General features: G+C 42.2%; 1 protein-coding gene across 5 annotated transcripts in view; it reads right to left on the reverse strand.

Annotated features, from left to right (window-relative positions):
* The window catches only part of CPNE4 (copine 4), a 424,379-nt gene that overhangs the window by 139,368 nt on the left and 264,560 nt on the right, over positions 1-20,451 (reverse strand). The gene's annotated exons all lie outside the window — the stretch shown is intronic.

Genomic DNA, 20,451 nt, shown 5'->3' on the forward strand with positions numbered 1-20,451 from the left:
TGAAGATGGATAGAAGAGGCTGGATTTATGAGATATTCATCTGTAAAACAGTCAGGATTTGGAAATGGATTGAATATGGAGAGAGGGAGGCATTATAAATATATCACTGGGTCAGATGCTCATGCCATTCACCAAGATAAAGGATATGAGAAGGGGACATTAAGTTTGGGAGCAAAGAACATGAGATCATGGTTGGAACAGAGCAGGTTGGAGAGGAGAGGAATAGGGAAGGAAATGTAGGGAGTACATGAAGACGATTCTTCCAGTAAGTTTGGCTATGAAGTGGGGAAGAGAAATAGAATAGAATCTGAAGGGAATGAGAAATTGAGTCAGGTTTTGATTTAGTGGTCACTTTGTTGCTAATTTCACAGCCCCACAAATTTGGTATTATTAATTTTCTTTTCGGGATAAAAAAAATAGGACATGGGGATTTTAATTAACATTCCCAAGGCCACAGAGCTAAGAGGCAAGGATTTGCTCACAGGAAGTGATCCAGGAACTGATCTCTAGCAACATTCTGATGGGTAAGTAAACTCACAAAACAGGTTTAGAAAATTTTCACAGCTGGATTTGTACTAGATGTATTTGCTTTTACCTTGGATCCCTTGATAGTGTGCTTAATCCTGGAGAAGACTGTAAAGAAATAAGCAAGTTAAACCTCAAGAATGAAGTAATCTGAAGACCTTAGTTAAGGGCAGTGCAGCATAATGATTAAGAACATGGGTTGTTTTTTTTTTTTACTTTATAGGGGCTATGAATAAAATGACATGAAAAAAATTTCAGATGATAAAGGAATTGGCTTTCCATCCTATAGCTGTTTCTGAATTCAAATGCCTCACGTTGTCCATGCTACTCATTGAGAAGGTGCCAGTTGCTCTCATTCTGTAGGCAAAATCATTATCCCAGATAGAAAGCTACCATTTCCTAGAAAAATGTGGAAATTATTCTTGAACTTGAGTTGAACCAAAACACAGAAGAAAGAGAAAACAAACAGCAAATAGGCATTAGAAAACTATTTAGTTTTTCTCCAAGGGTTTTCAGCAAGTAGGAATGAGGAAGACAAAAGAATAAATGAGAAAGTAAGGGTTACCAGTAAGTAGCAGCTGGGGCAACATTAGACCACTGGAAGGTGCCATACCTCATTTCAAGATAAATCTAGTTTCAGAAGTACTTCCGTTCATTGTCATTGTGTTTCATCCACATCGGTTACCTACCAGTATGGCTCAAGTGACCCCAACAACCCTCTCAGCACTGTAATACACCACTCTCTGGATTATCGGGTATGGGTGGATTGTCTTACAGTATGTCTTCTAAGACCTGCAGTATCATTCTTCAAGGAAGACCAAGGGAGACTTAATCCATGAGAACCTGGATGGTCAGTTTTCCCTCCTCACTCTTATCAAGAAAGGCCAGCATTTCCATTTGTAGGGTGTGAAGAGAATGCTACTATGTTCCATCTCCTGCCTTTTACAAATTCTAGGAAGATGAGCAACTTCCCAAAAAATATTCCTTCTTCAGATGCGGGCCATTGGGTATACAAATGGCTAATCGAGCAGGCAATTAAACTCATTTTACAGCCACTAGCCCTCCATCTCAGCTCCAAAGAACGAGTGATAATTAGGGTTTTGAACCTTTCCTTGTAATAGTGATCAGTAAACAGTGATGTTGCTATTTTCATAACTGTTGGGAAAAAATAGTGGGGATGCCCAGCCAGAGCAGCAATCTATAGAGAAAAGCCTCTTTGTTTGCAGACCTCACTTCTCATGCTTGCTTCGTTGCAGTGGAAGCAACTGCATCAGGCTCAGCAAAGCCTTAGGTCTTGACAAGGGTGAGAAAGAATGATAACGACTTACCCTGGTCCCAGAGGACATCTGAGGACAATAGCCAGCTCTGCCTGGCATCTAGATCAAGGGGAGGCAATTTGTCAGAAGTCCTCTAATTTGATTCCTTTCACCCGTTAGTGGGGTCACAGCTGCAACCCTTAGCATTCAACAGAAGGGTGAAGTATAGGGGGAGGAAATAGAAGTTGGAACAATCTTTCCATCTTAGTTGGATGAGAGGGACATTAGTACCATTAAGTCCCGGAGCTTCATTCTCTCATGGATGTGGGGAGGACGTGGTTCCCCCCACCCCCACAATGTAGACAATATTCTAATAGCATAGGTCCTCATTTTACAAACCATGGGAACAAAGCCAGGAGAATAAGACATGTTTTGGTCAATATCTCAACAAATGCATATATATTCAGCTGAGTTTTCTTTCAAAGTCTTTCAAAACAGTCATTTTGGGGATTAAACAGTTATTTTTTTTTCATGAGACTGCTTTTACTGAACATATATTCAGATGCTTTTTTTAAATTGCAACAGTAGTAAGGCTCTGTTGCAACAACAAACATTTATTGAAAACTTTCTCTGTGCTAGACACTGTTCAGAGGCTCCAGTGGCGAAGAGATTAAAAACATCTTTACTTGACAGTCACATCTCTATTGGCCAGAACTGAGAATCCCCAAAGCATGGATCAGAGACCTTGCAGTCCTTAAAGTACAATACATAGTGTATGAAAAAGTCTTTCTATAGCAAGGCTAGAAATCACAGGATTAGAAAATGTTTGATGGCTGAATTGTAAGACATCAATAGAGTTTTAGTGGAAAATACCCAAGGACAATGGTCCACTGAGCATTCCTTACACTTGTTTGTCCCCAGAACCCTTTTGTCAAGCAGCATGTCTAGTGTTCTGAAAACTTGTAGGAGGATGATTGGTATCTAATAGCTCATTGTAGCAGACAGATGCCCTCAGGCCTTACTATGCAGAGCTGATAGAGCATGTCTTTGCCTGAAGGTGTTCTCTGGTATCCATGCCCATTGTCCACAGGCACAGCAGGTTGGAAGTGGGATGATGAACACCCTTGGGAGTGGACCTCAACCAATGATTGATTGTAGTTGATCCAGGAATCTCCCAGCTCCTTTGCCCCAGGGGTGGGGGTGACTCTGTGGTGTTTGTTCTACATAGGCACCTGAGTTTCCCCAGTGTATGGCATCCCTAATAGACTAATACATATAGTTTATGAGTTAAAGCCAGGATTCACTCATTTATTGAAGCTATAGTTGCTTCCAGTGGTGATTTTTTAGACAATGCACCTTTCAAGGTACTTACAGTCCAATCCTGTCTGTTTCTGGGGAAAACAACCAAAACTTTTACTTTGTGTCAGATAATATGTAAAGTGCTTCACACAAAGTTATCGCACTTATTGTCATTTAATGATCAAACTTGCTCTTGCCCCCAAAGAATTGGGATGAGAGAAGCAAGGCTTAGAGAAATTAAGGATTTTATCTAAGATCACATAGCATTATGGACTGAATTGTGTCCTCCCAAATTCTTACGTCGAACCCCTTACCTGTAATGTAACTGTATTTAGTGATAGGGCTTTATGAAGATACTTAAGGTTAGATGTGACCATAGGGGTGAGGCCCTAATCCAATACAACTGGTATCCACATAAGAAGAGAAAGAAGCATAAGAAATCCTATGCTATGTGAGGTCCCATTAAGAAGACAGCCAGCAAAAGAGACCTCACCACAAACCAGCCCTGCTTTAACCTTGGTCTTGGAATTCCAGCCTCCAGAACTATGAGAAAACAAATTTTTGTTGTTCAAATCATCATCAGTCTGTGGTATTAATTATGGCAGCCCTAACAGACTAACATTATATATGGCTTATAAGAGTTAAAGCCAAGATTCATTCCTTTATTGACCAAATATGTATTATTATGTGCTGGATATTAAGAAAAAAATGATGCTACAAGGCAGACAGGGGTACTGCCCTCCCAGAGATAGTCACACAAAACACATGACAAATTCCAAGTCTGCAAGGAGAAACAATGAAAATGCCACGAGAAGGGGACAGGCCTGGTCCAGGAGGTCAGGTAAGGCATTTCTGAAGAAATTCTCCTGATCTGAAGACTTATGGAGAATCAGAAGTCAGAAGAGGAGAATCAAATAGTCAGAGGGAGGAGAGATGATGCTTCAGTGGAGGGATAAATGGTACAAAGGTCACATGTGAGCATGAAGAACAGAGTAAATATTAGGGACAGAAAGAAGACTTTAAATTTATCCATAGAAACTAGGTACTTAGTATGCCTTACTCTAGTTACTTTAGCAACATTGGCTATCATAGAAGAAAAAAACTGATCCCTGAAAGATATCCATGTGCTAATCCCTGAAACCCATGTATATTACCTTATATGGCAAACACAAAGGGTCTTTGCAGATGTAATGACATTAAGGGTCTTGAGATGGGGAGTTCATCCTGGATCATCCATGTGAACCCTAAATGCAATCACAAGTGTCCTTATGAAAGGGAAGCTGAGGGAGATTTGATGGGATACACTCAGAATTGAAACATGCACACAGAGCAGAGAGAGAGAGAGTGGAAGCCTAGATGTTTGGAGTGATGTGGCAACAAGCCAGAAAATGCTGGTATCTACCAGAGATTGGAAGAGGCAAGGAATGGATTATCTCCCAGGGCCTTCAGAAGGAGCAAAGCCCTACCAACACCTCGATTTCATATTTCTGCTCTCCAGAACCATAACACAATGAATTTCTGCTGTTTTAAGCCACCAAATTTGTAATAATTTGTAACAGTAGACATAAAAAACTAAAACTGACTTGCCCATGATTGGGCTCAGAGTCCCAGGAAAAGATGCAGCAATGGCTTCAGTGATGACTGATTTTAGGGAAATCCCCAGCATTCCATGTCCTTCCCCAAGGCTTCTGGTAGAAATCAGACTGCTCTGGGTACTTACTATGCCAGAGGAGCCTTCTCTTGGTGTTATCCCTCCATTTCCTGGTCTCCTTCCTCCCACTACTGACCCAAACTCCTAAGTTTTACCAGAGCACCGAGTAACCCTGAGAATTCTGGCCTCTCATATGCCCTATCAATGAAGGGAAGCCTTAAAAATATTTCAAAGAGCATTAAAAAAAACTCCTTCAAAGACTGTGTTTTTTCTTTAGCTGTTTCCTCTGCCTAGGCTTACTTATACCTTCTCCCTTCAATTGGCAAACTGTGTTCATTCTTCAAGATCCACATCAGAAGTCGGGAATAGTTGCTGAGGTAGGAGGAAAGTGAAGTAGAATAGAACTTAGAAAAGCCTGTGGGATTGAGAAGAACTTTTGCTCCTCACAGTACGTCCTCCTCTCCTTATCCTATCTGGCCCCTTCCAGCAGCAGCAGGGCCTGAGAACTTGTTAGAAATGCAGATCCTCAGGCCCCACCTGACGTACTGAATCAGAATCTGCATTTTAACAACACCCCTATGTGATTGTCATGCACATTACAGTTGAGAAGCACTAGGCTAGAAAGTGAGAATTGCATGCAGACAATTTTAGTTCAATATGATCAGATTTAAAAGATGTACAGTAAAGGAATTTTAAATTCCTTGTTTCTGCTGACTTAGTCTTTTATTAATGGGCAAATGTGTAGGAAGAAAAGTATAATGCTGAAGCTTTCTTAGACACTCAGGGGACAGGACTTACAACATGAGTGTGTGTATATAAGTTTTATGTAAACTCTGTACATTTCTCACTCCCCAGTGGAGACCTACAAAAGAACCACCCTAGAGAGAATGATTCAGAATGACAGGAGCAATGGGTAATCTACTAGTTTGGGCTTCCTATCTTAAGCTTTCTATTAAGCAGATCTCTAATTAACTTCAAGTGTAATTACAGGCTTTTACCCTTTCTCTGACTTCATTAGCAAGGGATGGAGTGGAGGGAGAGTTTCAGAGAGGGACTTAAGGACTGCTGTGTCTTAATTATCCACCTTTGCCTCTGATGGTGGGGGTAAGGCCCCCTCATCACCACAAGTGACTGAGCTCAGTTATTAGTCAGAGGGCCCCGCTCCTGCCACACCATGTGACATTCAAGAGAAAGAAGAAAGAGCTGTATCTTCAAGTGGCCTAATGGCCAAGGTAGAGCATTGTGTCAGGTCAAGGATACAAGACAGCCTTTCAACCACCATGTTTGGCAGGTTGTGACTTGTTTTCAATGAAGCTGGCCACCGAATATTAATAATCCAGAGGACAGAGGAGGTGTGGAGAAATTCTTTGACCATACTTTACTGAAAGAAGCTTTGAGGTTGTTAGACTAAGAATTTGCATTATTACCAGTTAATAGGTGAAGGGACCAGAGACTCAAAGAAACTAAGGTCACACAACTATTAGAGTCATAAAAAATACTGCTTCTAGAGCCCTTATGTGTCAGCTACTGGTATAAAGTGCCTGAGGTATATTGATTTTATTTAATTCTCAGGACAGCCCTATGAAATAAGTATTAACACGTGTCCATTTAAGATAGAAGAGAGAACTGAGTATAAAGACTGTATTAGTTTGCTAGGGCTGCCATCACAAATTACTACAAACTTAGTGATAAAACAAGAGAAATACATTCTCTCGTGGTTCTGGAGGGCAAACATCTTAAATCAAGGTGACCACAGGGCTGTGTTCCCTCCAGAAGCTCTAGGGATGACTTCTGTGTCTTGTCTCTTCCAGTTTCCAGTGGCTGCCCCCACTATTCCTGGGTTTGTGGCTATATCTCCCCACCTCCTTCAAGTGGCCCTCTCCTTCCTGCGTGTGTCCGCCCTCTGTGGGTCCCTTATAAAAGGGCTTTTGTCACTGCATTTAAGGCCCACTTGGATAATCCAAGGGTGATCTCCTCCTCTTGAGATTTTTTACTCAATTAAATTTTCAAAGACTGTCCAAATACAGTCACATTCACAGATTCTGGAGCTCAGGGTGCAGACATCTACTTTGGGAGCCACCATTCAGCCTACTACAGAGAGGCTAGGTAACTTGCTCAAGGCTCCACAGCCAGGAAGTAGCAGAGTTATTTGCATCCAGTCATTGGAGTTCCAGAGTCCATTCCCTTAACAGCCACACTCTCCTGCCACCCATAAATGACAAGGGCAGAACTTGATCCAGGCCCTGTGCTGAGTGAACCCTTCTGGTAGGGAGATTCCTCTCACTCAGACCACAGCCAGGGCCAAGTTAACTGGTCCCCTTGCTTCACTCTTGTCATATATTGGTGAGCAAGAATCACACATGAGGTTCAATTGACCTTAGTAATATTTTTTAATATGTCTCCTCAAACAAGAAAAAAAAATAAACAAATGAGATTATATCAAACTAAAAAGGTTTTGTGCAGCAAAGGTAACTATCAACAAAATGAACAGACAACATGCTGAGTGGAAGAAGGTATCTGCCAAGGATACAACCAAGGGGTTAGTATCCAAAATATGTAAAGAACTCCTACAACTTAACACCCAAAAACCTCAATCAATCTGGTTTAAAAAATGGGCAGAGAACCTGAATAGACACTTCTCCTAAGAGGATGCACAGATGGCCAATAGACATGAAAAGATGCTCAATGTCACTAATCATCAGAGAAATGCAAATTAAAACCACAATGAGAAATCACCTCACCCCTGTCAGAATGGCTGTCATATATCAATCAACAAATACAAATGTTGGCGAGGATGTGGACTAAAGGGCACACGTTTGCACTGTTGGTGGGATTGCCAATTGGTGCAGCCACTATGGAAAACAGTATGGAGCTTCCTCGAAAATTAAAAAATAGAACCGCCTTATGATCTACCAATTCCACTTCTGGGTTTTTATCTGAATAAACCTAAAACACTAATTTAAACAGATATATGCATCCCTATGCTCATTGAAGCATTATTTACAATGGCCAAAATGTGGAACCAACTTAAGTGTCCATCAATAGACAGATCAAAAAGATGTGAGGTATATATATGTGTATATATAATAGAATATTACTCAGCCATAAAAAGAATAAAATCTTACCATTTGCCACAGCATGGATGGGTATAGAGGGTATTACACCAAATGAAATAGCTCAGACAGAGAAAGACAAACACCATGTGATTTCACTTATATGTGTACTCTAAAAAAAACAAAATAAACAAAAAAACACTGAAACAAACTCACAGATCTGGAAAAAACCCTGATGATTACTAGATGGGAGGGGGTTTGGGAGACTGGGTGAAAAAGGTGAAGGGATTAAGAAGTACAAATAGGTAGTTACAAAATAGTTCTGGGGAGGTAAAGTACAGTGTAGGAAATGGAGTAGCCAAAAATTTTATATTATTATTATTAATATTACAATAAATAATATTGTGATAACTATGTATGGGGCGAGGTTGGTCCTAGAATTATCAGGGAGAATACCTTATAAGTGATATAAATATCTAACCACTATGCTGTACACCTTAAACTAATAGAATATTGAATGTCATTTGTAATTGAAAAAAAATTTAAAAAGAATCACACATGAGGCTAAGAATGCTGACTCTGGTGTGGGACCAGGCAGGTTAATCATTAACCTCTCTGAGCCTCGGCTTCCTCTTCTGTGAAACAGTAATAATATTATCTGCTCCATGAGTTTATCATGTGCATAATGAGCATTAACAAAATCCCAGCATCAGGCACATTCAGATGCTTCTTCCTCCTCTTTTCTCTCCCATCCAATCAATCCCCCCACACAAGTAACTATGGTCATTGGCTGGCTTGGACTGGGGTATGGCAGTAGAGGGGAGAGAAGAGGTAGGTAATTAATGGGGCTTCACGATTGATTGATGGATGGGTTCTGGGTGGCGAGAGAGGGAGAGGCATGTGGGAAAGCTCCAAGATTTGGGGTGTCTGCATCTAGGAGGCTGGAAGGAATGAGCAAGGAGAGCAAAAGGAGATGGTGAGATTGGTTTTGGGCTGTTGAGTTTGAGATGTCTGTGAGTCAAACTCATGGAGCTAGTATCTAGACACTGTTGAATGCTTGAGTCTGGGGCTCTGAGAAGAGGTCTGAGCTGGGAGTCTCCAATGTGTGGACAATAAACAGAAGGGCATGGGCTGGTGGGGAAATGTATGAAGGAAAGAAAGGAGGGGGTCTGAGAGGGAGGCAACCTGCTCAGGCTGAGACCCACAGTCATGTCTCCTCACTCTATCTGCAGCCTTTAAACAAACCCTGAGGGGGTCCCAGACTCCAGGACCATGAGGGCACTGGGGGATCTGTGTCCTTCCTGCTCAGGCTGGGGCTACAGGTGGCTCGGTGATGGGGTGGGCCAACCAATTTGGAGCAGGGGCTGCCTTCTCGCTTGTGTGCTGACAGAAGCTTCAATAGGAACAAGATTGGAAGTGGGAAGCATAACTGAAGTTGCAGGAAAAGGAGTATCTTTGTGCACCGTACAGGGTGGCAGAAGTTGCTGTAATGTTTCAACATTAATATGTGGCAATTTGTATCAAGGACTTTAAAATGTGTGCCCCCCCAATAAATAAATAAATAAATAGAATGTGTGCCCAAATATTCCACTGTTACTAATTTGTTCTACAAAGTATTTGAGGGCATGAAGGCATATTTTGCTGCTCATCAGAGTGCTGTTTATACATATGGAAAACTGGGAGCAGCTTTAATGTCCACGGGAGGGGACACCGCCCATGAATTTTGCTATCATGGAATACTGTTTAGCCCTTAAAATAGATCATGTAAAAGTATATACATTAACATGGAAAAATGTTCACGATGCATTTTTAGGTGAAAAAAAGCAAGCAACAAAAAGGACATATAAGTGACCAAATGTTTGTTTTAAAAAAGAACCATTTGTCTATGCGTACATAAAAAGAATCTGAGAGAATATGCATGAGAATGCTTAGCAGTAATTTTTCAACATGGGATGAAGGATGGTTTTACTTCTTCTTTATATTTCTAAATTGTTTTTGCAATAAGTTTGTATTGCCTTTGCATACAGAGAAACAATAACGCCATTTCCCATAGTGGGACTGAGGGACAAAAGATCTTGCCTGGCTTTTCTCAGTGTCATATGGAAGATGTTCTTGGGTGGCTGGAGGGAGAGCCTGCAATGCCTACAGCCCTCAAACAGAACTGAGGGAGGGCCTTGGGAGCAGGAGCCTCTAGCAGTTGTCAGAATCCAATATCTGTAAAACCTGGAGACACAAAAATTTAAACTCCTCTCCTATGGGCCCTTGAAGGCCCTGAACTCTTTTGTTATCAGGGCTCCAGGCCCTCTCAGGTCTCTTCTGTAATTAAAAATAAGGTTACAAAGGATCAGAATGAGATGGTTGATGCAGGCTTTGCAGATGTTTCTTCCTAGTCATCACTGTCTAAATCTTGCATTGGAAATGCTCTTAAGTGTTGCCCACCGGCCAAGCCACAGAATTGCTCAGCCTGCCATAGGGATGCTGTCTGGGAGCCAGGAGACCTGGGTTTAACTTGAAAATGATGTGCACCTAAGCAAGTAGCTTCAGGGTTCAGGTGCTTAGTAAACAAATGAGGAAATGCTGGCACTTTCCCATCAGGGGTTTTGTGAGAATTAAATGAGTTAAGTGGTGCAAAATTTTCAGGGTCTGGCAGTGCACAGGAGCAGTTCCTCTGCCCTCCACCTGGGGCAATTTTCTGGATGCCTTTTCATGATGGACACCCACAGTTGATTCTGGCCTCTGCTTAGAAAGGGCTTTCCTGACATTCCTATCAAAATTAGCACCACCCCCTTCCCACCACTCTCTCTTGTCCTGGTGGGTTTTCCTCCCCAGGGCAGTTATCCTCATATGCATATTAGGTTTCCATTGTTATTGTTAGCATTAAATGAATGAATGAATGAATGAATGACTGGATGAATGAATGAATCATATTAGTTATTTACATCTGACTGTTATCCTTAACTGCTGTGTGAGCGGCAGGTGTCTGCCAAGGGAAGAGGGAGGTCAGGAATATTTCAGATGAACACTCACAAGTGGAGTATCTATTGCAGGTGACATCACAGGTCTTCCTGAGCTGGAAGAAAGAGATTTCTTAGATATTGGAGTCAATTTATCAACTTGTGGAAAAGGTTGCTTCTGTCTTGACCTCTGTGAGCAGTAGTACAGTGATAGCATTTAGGCAGAATCGCTTCTCCGCTTTTTTCAATCTGCAAAGGCTTGTGGAAATCGAACACAGTGTGGTAGGCAATGCAGTATAATGGGGAGGTAGGTATTGAAATCAGATCAACTTAGGTTTGAACTGTAGCTCCACAGCTTTCTGTCAGCATGATCTCAGGTGAATTAGTTGAGCTCCCAAAGCCTAGTTCTCGATCCCTCGAGTGGAGACAACATGGGCTTCACTCAACATGACACCTGGGATACAGTAAGGCCCCCCAATATCAGTCTTCCTTCCATCAACTGGCTACTTGTGAGTAAATCAGTGGGGAGACATGGGAGATCTGTGAAGGGATATGGACCTTTTTCTCATTAAGTATATGAAATGGAAGCCCAATGGTAACACGGTTTAGGAGTAAGGGAGGAATACCTTAGCACTCTGAATTTGAGTCCAAATACCCATTATGTCATCTTGGCTCTGCCCCTTAAGGAGACGTGTAATCTGGGCCTACGGATGATGATTATAACATTGATAACACCAAGCTCACCAATGCCTAAGGCAGGGTCAGCTCTCAGTAAATGTTGGCTAGGAAAAGGACTAGTTGTTACAAAGGGACCATAAACTATATTGTTCTAATTGGGGCACTTCTGAAGATGAAAGGGGACAGTATGAATAATTCAACCATGACAACAATTATAAACTGGGATGGTCTGGACAAATGCAGTCCTGGGTTACCCTGTTGTTACCAGGACACCTGACATGGAAGGATGAATCCCCATCCTTGGGGGTGTTAAGCAAAGGACAGAAACACTGTAGAGCTGACCCTGCACTGGCCTGGCCACACTCAGCATTGCTTTTCTCTTCTTCCCCAAGTTAAGCAGTTCTGATTCCACTGGAACTCCACAGCAAGGTGTCTGTAATACTAGTTTTCTTGGTTTGAATCTCATTGGAGAGAGAGAGAGGTTTAAGGAATTTCTGCTCCTCTGGTTCTAATAACCGGCTTGGGAATGTGTGCAGACCTCGGGCTCCTGGTGGCAGATGCCAAGGAAGAGTGGGTGAAGCATACCAACCAGCTCCCTGGGAACCTCACCTGCCCTGCCCTGGTGCACAGGGAAGCCCCAAAGGCTCACACTGCATCCAAAACGAAGTCAACAAATGCTTACCTAGCCTCGTTTTGTCCTTAAATCCAAAACTAAAACTCCTGGGAGTGATTTTGTAACCCAAGCAGTTACTGTTTTTTCTCCCCTGAACATGATTAATACAAAATATTATCTCTCTCTAATTAAGGTTAAACTGGAGATTCTGGGCTTTGCAGGAATGCCAGAATCTCCCTGCAGTTCCAAGGATGCTTCCTAAACTGATTACTTATTATTGCTCCAAGCCCTCTCAGGCCTCTTCTGTAATCAAAATTAGTGTTATAAAAGACCAGCGTCAGATTACCCAAGCAAACCCTCCTCCCTGGGGCAAAGCACAGGTGACTTAGGCCCTACCAGCAGCATCTGTAAAATGCTCTCTCAGACTCCTAAGGGAGAGCACAGCCTCAGCAAATAATTTACCCCAAAGCATTTCCCACACAGTCCCCAAATTAGAATTCTTTGAATGTTTTAAAGTTCTTCAAATGTTTAAGAATCGATACAATTCTTTAGTGCTATACTCTCCCAGCTGAATATGAGTTCTCTGAAATCAGCAGGCAGGCTGTATTAGGATGTTTTTACTAATATTTATTGTAGGAATATGTCCTCCTGGTCCTTTGGTCTATGAAAAAATGGGTACTTTAAGAGCTAGTACCATATTTTTTCCCTCTCCTTTGGGAGAGAGGACAGAGGAGAGTTGAGTCTTCTTGTGGATACATTACATATTCAGAAATGTTTATGATAATCAGTAACTAAATTCCATAGGAAGCCTAAACTAAAAAGAAAAACACAAATTTTTGCAAGTTCTAAAAAATTATAGTGAACTTTATAAATAATTCAAAAACCTTATTTTTGGCAAATAACAATATTTGGTAGGAAGTTAATTTGGGGGTTATTGCATTATTTGGTTCTAGCAAATTGGACATTTGGCATATTGATGATTCAGTTCACAGTTCTGTGGTATCTCATGCTTCAGGGCTAAGACAAGCACAGAATGTTTTTGCAGAAGGCACTTGGGGATGCTGGTAAGTGAGAAGGTGCAGCAAGACCACACCTGCAGGGCACAGGCAAGGGCTACATTATGAGAGGGCATGCGTTAACACCACAGAGACAGGGTTCAGACTGGATTTTTCCAGTTAGTCATTCTGAGTGGGCCAAAGGGATTGCAGTGGAAGCTGGTTGGGAACAAGCAATACAGGAGCTGTAGTAGAGGCCCCGGGGAGTTGCCTCCAAACCCAGGTGGCACATGTGGCTCTTTGTATGGGTACACAGGTCTAGAGCATGCTGGTGGGGTAAGGTGGGGGCTGAGTGTCCTGCATCAGCCTGGCTTAAAGGGATAGGGCCACAGCAAACACCAAGCATTGCTTTGTCAGTCATGACACGTCATTCCTTACAAATCCTCGCCCAGGTCCAGATCTCTCGCCCTTCTCCACCGTAATCACCAGGAGTTAGGAGAGAGATCACATTACTGTGGATGTATACAGAACAGGGCCTGTTAAATTCAGACCCATTTTAATTGCCATGAAATATATCTTTTAAAAACTATCCTTAAAATTAAGCAGACACGAAGAGCTGCTTTCCTGGGAGTGCTTAGGGAGGAGGTACAGTCTGTGGCTGAATGACCTGCTAAGTCACACACAAGACGAGCTGGGGAGGGGCTTGGAGTGGGGACAGAGAGCACTCAGAAAAAGGATGAGAATGCAGGGAAGATGCTCACCTTCTGAGACAAGGGGAACAGAAAGAGATGAATGAGAATCATTGACTACTGAACCGTTAAGAATCTGGAATTTAATCAAAACAAAACCTTTCTACAAATGAGGTCAATACGTCAGAGAGGTTAAGCAAACTGCTCAAGATCCCACATGGATTTGGTGGCAGATCCAGGACTGAGTGCTCACGCCTCCAGCCCACGACATCAGAAAGTAGATTTAAAGCAGAAGGATTTCCCTAGGATCCAAATTTAAGAAGATTACTTTGTTTGACACAGACAGCAGAGAAAAAGGAAAGAATTAATTTTGCTCTCCTCGGAGGACGAAGGGCTTGCTCGCTCACAATCACTCCAGGTGAACCCCGCCTGCCCAGGAACGGCACAGGCAGCTGGCGTGAGAAGCAGCCTGCTCCGCAGGCTTTCTTGGCCAGTTCACAGAGCTGAGATGATGGTGCATACTTGTGACATCGTTCATCGCTCACGGAGCTCCTGCTTACAGTAATTCTGCAAAGCTAGAAAAGGCTTTCCATGTGAGAAGCAGAAAGTAAATGAGTTGCCAGCTGTAATGTGTAAATTTGACTTCCATGGCCATCAATTTTGTGCCATGAAGATATTAGGCGTTATGCAACAAAATGCCAACCTGTGGAATCTCAGTGTGGGCATTATATCGAGTCTGGATAACACCCTCTGCACTGTTACACAACTGGTCCAAATATTAGTTCTTTCATAATGAAAACTAATGATACAATGTCCACTAGCCATTCGCATTGCTCTCCCCAATACTCTAGGGCAATAGTTCTCAAAGTGTGGCCCCTAACCAAGAGCATCCTCATCACTTAGAAATACAAATATTGGGTCTCCTGCTAAATCTTCTGAATGAAGAACTCTGAGGACAGGGTCCGTATTGTGTGTCTTAACAAGTCTCTAGGTAATTCTGATGCAGTTCCGATTAGAGAACAGCTTCTCTGAGGGAAGAGGGTACATGATCTCTCTCCCAGGAATGGGGGTCAGAGCCCCCAGACGATCTAAAGTTATTTCAAGGGGTCACAGATTTCCCTGTCCCACTTATGAGAACATAAGGCAGGACATTCTTGGTTCTTTAAACAGATGTTGTCTGAACTTTGGGGGAAGAAATACACTAAAGGGCAGCCATATGGCAATGAAGAGAGAGGGACTTTGCGCAGCTGTAACTGCCCTCCAAGCCACGGAGAAGGGAAAATGCCTGTAAGAAAAGCAACAGTGAAACCCATGGCAACCCTTTAGTTTGGATAATGGGTTTACTCAACGTGGTTGAGGGTGGAAAGGCCAAGAGCGGATACCTCTGGGGCACTTCATTTCAAGCTACTGATTTGGGGAGGATGACACACTGATACTATTTAAGAAGCCATGTAATATTTAAAGTAACTTCAGTATGCAAACCTTGAGGAAAGATAACCAAGGCTATTTCTTTGCATAAGGATTCCTATGTTACCTCTATCAGCTCTGGGTAAGACAAACAAACTTTAAAAAGCCTAGCAAGGTCAACTCCAACCTGCATTTGCATTAGTAGATGCAACATCATAATGTACACTAGTGATAAGCTATTAGAATAAATGGAGAGGATTAGAAGGGGCTTAGGAGCTGAACATATCTGCATTCAAGTTCCAGCTATACCACTTAACTGGCTATGTGACATAGTTAAACAATATCCAGCATTACTCAGTCTCAGTTTCCTCAAATGTAAACAGGGATAATTGTGACGTCTACCTCCCAGGGATGTTGTGCTGATTCAGTGGATTGAAGCAGAGTGAGTGCCTAGCCCAGTGGCTGGTAAATAAAGGGGCCTAGTGGAAAATATTAGGATGAATGAAGCAGCCAATGAGCAGTGAAAGAAAAAAACAAAGATGTCATATTTAAAAAAGGTTGGTTGCTGTTGTAGATAGTGAAGGGTCATGTCTCTCCTTGACATGCCCTCTGTGGGGTGAAGCAAGAGAGGGGCTTAATTCCTGGTCTCCTTTTGGCCAACAGAAGTGCAGTGATGGTCTCCAAGCTTGCCCAGAAGGATTACACAGCTTTTCAAGCACCTGCATCTCTGGGATTTGCCCTCCTCACCCATCTGCCGAGAACACGCAGTTCTGCCTGCAGTGCTCTCAGAGGACGTGAACCTGTATTTGGCATAATTGCTCAGTGCTAAGTCACTTGCTGTGCTTGTCCCAACTTCACAGCCGGTGCCAGTTTCTGGCCTGCCTAGGACTGCTATTTTCCTTTCCTAAAGGCTGTGAGTCCTGCTGAGTCACATGGCAGAGCGAGAATGTGACGAACTCAGATGGACAGCGCAAGTACCTGCCAACAGCTTTGAGGAGACAGGCTTGAATGTGTGACTGCCCATGGGGTTTGGGAAGTCACTTTCTCCTTTTCAACGTCAGTTGTGGTGAGACAGGAGTTGGAACACTTGCCCCTGATTTGAAAGCACTTTTACTTAAAAATAGTCTTGAGAAGATTAAATATCACACACACTGAATCCCTTGGCTAAATAAAGCATTCAACAAGCTGGAGGCGAAACAATAAGCTCAGTTTTACTAATTGTCCAGGACATGGGTGCTCTGTCATAATGTTTTCATGCCTTTTCACTGGCACCTTCACTCCTGAGACAATGTTGGCCCCTACAAGCGCCAATTCTTCTCACCATGTTCTTGATTCTCACCATGTTAACAGCAGCTTCCATACCCTGAGTCTCTCTCTGGGCCAGCGACTCTGCTAAACACCTTATGTCCATTTATTTGATCTTCACAATATTTCTTGAGGCCAGCATTACCATTATCTCCATTTTTCAAATTAGGAAACTGAGGCTTACATAGCTGTAGGAATTCACCTCTGGACATACAACTCGAGAGCAGGTGAGCTGGGATGACGCTAGACCACCAGGTGCCACCGCCTGCACACTCTAACGTGATGAGACGGTTTTTGGACCTGACCACAGCATTCCTGGCACTGCTCACCGGCTCATACCCAGCCATTCCCTGCCTGACTATGCAGTATAACGAGTCATACAGAAGGAAAATGTTGAAGGTCTTTCTTTTTGCTTAATCACATAGAGAGAACAACTCTTTTTTAAAAGAGGAAAACTCCCATTCATGCCTAAATGTCATTATCTGTGAAACTATGGAGGGTAAAAGAGTACTGCCTGCCCTTCACAAAGGTTTTACTACAAATACACCTATCTAGTATGTTAGTCTACACACAGAAAAATTCAACAAAAGGTTGTGATTTCAAGACAACACCAAGTTCACACTTTTATCTGGAAGTACAGATGTTCTTATATACTCAATGATTAATGGGAGTAAGAAGGGGAAGAGTCAAGTCAAGGAACATGTATAAAGTACCCATGGACAAAGACAATAGGAAGGTAGAGTTGAATGTGGAAAGTAGGGGGTGGGTAGGACAGGGGAGAGTAATGGGGGAAAATGGGGACAACTGTAATTGACCAATAAAAAAATTTTTAAAAAAATTTAAAAATCTGTATGATTTGTTCATATGTGGCATGTTCAATAAGCTTCCCTCCAAAAATAAAAATAAAAGAGTCTCTTTGAGGGATCTCACCCACTTTCATGCTCATGACCATCTGTAGGGATGGTCATGAGCATCCTAAATCTAAATCTATAAATCTAAATCTGTAGGGATGGTCATGACCATCCTAAATCTATATTAACTCCAGATCCCTGTGGTCAGCTACCAACGGGCAACTTGTTCTGGTTGCTTCACACACACATCCTGAGCTGAACGTGTCAGCATCACATTCTATTCTGCACCTCACTCTTCAGTTTCATTTCCCTCAAAGAAAGTCATATTGCTTCACCAGTAACCTACATCAGGTATCTCAAAACTCCTTCTCCCTCAACCAATCTCCAAGGCTCATTGGTTCTGCTCTTGGACAAGCTCTTCTCTGGGCCTCTTCTCAACCTCCATGACCACTGCCCTCTTCATCTCTTTCCTGTCATTGCCTTAGCTTCCTGACTGGTTTCCCTGCCCCCACATCTATCCTCTCCCATCCACCCTTCACAGGGATGCCACAATGACCTTTCTAGTATATACATCCAGTCTTATCTTTTCCCTAGTGGAAACCCTTCCATGTCTCCAGTGCCTCGTGTCTGTGCTCTACAGACTTTAGAGAAAGGTATTTAAAAGCCTCATGGTCTGGCTCATCCTCTGCTATCTAACCTCTATCTCTTTCCCATGCTCATATATTTATCTGGTTATGTCGATGTCCTCTTTCATCCTTGTGCTGCTGTGCCTTTGTGTGTGGCATTTTGCCAGGAGAGCCTTTGGTTTTGTTTTTTGCCCTTTTCTTTGCTGAATTCCTATTCACCATTTAGAGATTCAGGTCCAGACTCATCTTTTCTGTGAGACCTCCCTGATTCCCTTTAGGCAGTGATACATCTTTTACCTCCTACCCATGGAAAGCATCCTATTGTAGTACTTAATATATGTTTTGATTATTTATTAATCAGTCTGTGTCCCTGGTTAATTGTAAGCTCTTCTGGGGGCAGGCTTCTTACTTTTTCATCTTTGTGCCTCTAGTACCTAGCATGGTACTTGGCAGGGCCAGGGCACTTGGTAAATGCTTGTAGAAAAAAAAGCATAAATAAATGAATGAACCTTATCATGTTAAAAATCTTTTCAAAGTTAGCTAATCAATAAATTTGACTTGAGCACGTGGTATGTGTAAAGCAAATGTTCCGTTAGACACAAAGAAGTGTTGAATGTGGCCTCTGCCTTCAGAAACTTGTAATCTAGCTATGGGGACCAGATAACTGTGTATAAAAGTGCTAACTAAGAGAAAAGTGATTTTACTAAACTGATAAAAAGTCACTTCTCAAGCCAATGCAGAATGAGTTTCTAAATGAATGAAGTGAAGATTGATTACAGGCTCTTGGAGTTTGACCAGGTCACTGTGGCCCGGGAAAGGGGATTGGTAATTTCCCCACCTGCTTGGAATGTGAACCTCTCTTCTCACTCTCCCATCTAGTTTCATTGTGAGTGTCACTTCCCACCAGAAATCTTCCATGACCTCCTCGCCACCTGATGCCATTCTTTTAATGTTAGGTCTCCTAATCTATATTTCTCTTTAACAGTGGTTATAATGGATGTAATTTAATTAATTGTTTGTTCAACTATTTGCTCCCCTCTCTATCCCCAACTAGGCTGTGAGCAGCTTGAGGCAGGGACAATGTTTTGGGAGCACCACTATATCACTGGCATCAAGGACAAAGGCGGGCACAAAGTAGAGGGTCAAGGACTTAGGGATCCTGGAAAGATGAGGCTTGTGAGAGACTAAAAGTGTGAGTTTGAGGGTTATTTATGTGGACAACATGAGCAAAGCTTTGCATGAAAAGGATCTTTCACTCACAGGACCCCTACATGGATCTACATTTATTTCTTGGGATAGAATTTGGCTTTTACACATAAGGAATGTCCATTGCCTAAGGAAAATCTTGGACTGACTTGTTTTGCCTCTAAAAATGCCATTTTAATCACCTTTTATTTTATTTACAAATTATAGAATTTCACTTTAAATTCATTTATTCAATGACTACTTATTGGATACTATACCTGGCAATACCATAGAACTCTCTGCCATCAATCCTTTCTAAGAGTCATGAGAGAGATTATATCTGTGGAGTGTATGCCAGCTTCTCTGACTGCCTCCCCTTAGCTGTACTTCCACATTGGGCTTTTGCCTTTCATTAAAGGAATAAGTAATAATCCTATGAAAGTAATCACTGTATTTGCTGGAAAAAGGTAACTCAGGACATTGCCTATTTTTTCACTCAGTGCCACATGGCAGAAGTTTATTTTTAGTGGCAAGTGACATGAGGAAGGGTAAAAAACAAACAAACAGACCAAAATACATATGTGCCATCTCTTTGCCAGGCAGACTCTTTCTTACTAATCCCGTACTCAAACCCTTACCCCTGTGTGGGACTAATGCTGGTTTTGTGGAATTAGAGGTTCATATAATTTAGAATCATTTTTCAGAAAAAAGTACAAAACTACCTATAAAAATGTGACATAGACCCTTGGAAAGGGTCCACAGGAGAAGAAGGCTCTGAAGTTTAAGCTATATTGGTTTCATAGTAGATTAGCATCTGACCTCGAATCCATGAAACTGGTCTCTGCTCCTCACTCTGCCACAGTTGTTCTGTTCTCTATGGTTTGTTTACCTTGCTTTCTTACTCAAAAGACCTCCCAGCTTTCTGTCCCATCCCTGGACCACATTTTTTCACCATTTGGCCCCACAATGACTATGATTCTAGCCAGCAGAAATCTCTCCCATCCCTGAAGGTCCACAACACTGCAGGCAGAGCCCAGGATATTTTGTCTCACTGTGGCTTCAGGAGCATCCTAAATGCTCTATTTGAGATGCATCTATGTCTTCTCTTTGAGACGTATGTCTTCTCTGATCAGAGTGTCTGCTTCTTGGGCACAGGGACTACTTCTCCTTTTAGATCTCCCCTGAGCACCTACTAAAGTTCTGGGCACAGCAGGAAGGGAAGAAAGAAAGACAGGAAAGGTTATAGAATCAAAATGATGGGAAACAAAATGATGGGGTTTGGAGTGAGGCTGACCTGGTTCAAGTTCTAGCTCTACCACTTTTTAGTCTGGTGCCTTAAGCTTAACTTCTTTTTTTTAAAGATC

This window comes from Phyllostomus hastatus, unplaced genomic scaffold, assembly GCF_019186645.2.
Source record: "Phyllostomus hastatus isolate PE091 unplaced genomic scaffold, TTU_PhHast_1.1 phas_scaffold_129, whole genome shotgun sequence".
NCBI classification, from domain to species: Eukaryota; Metazoa; Chordata; class Mammalia; order Chiroptera; family Phyllostomidae; genus Phyllostomus; species Phyllostomus hastatus.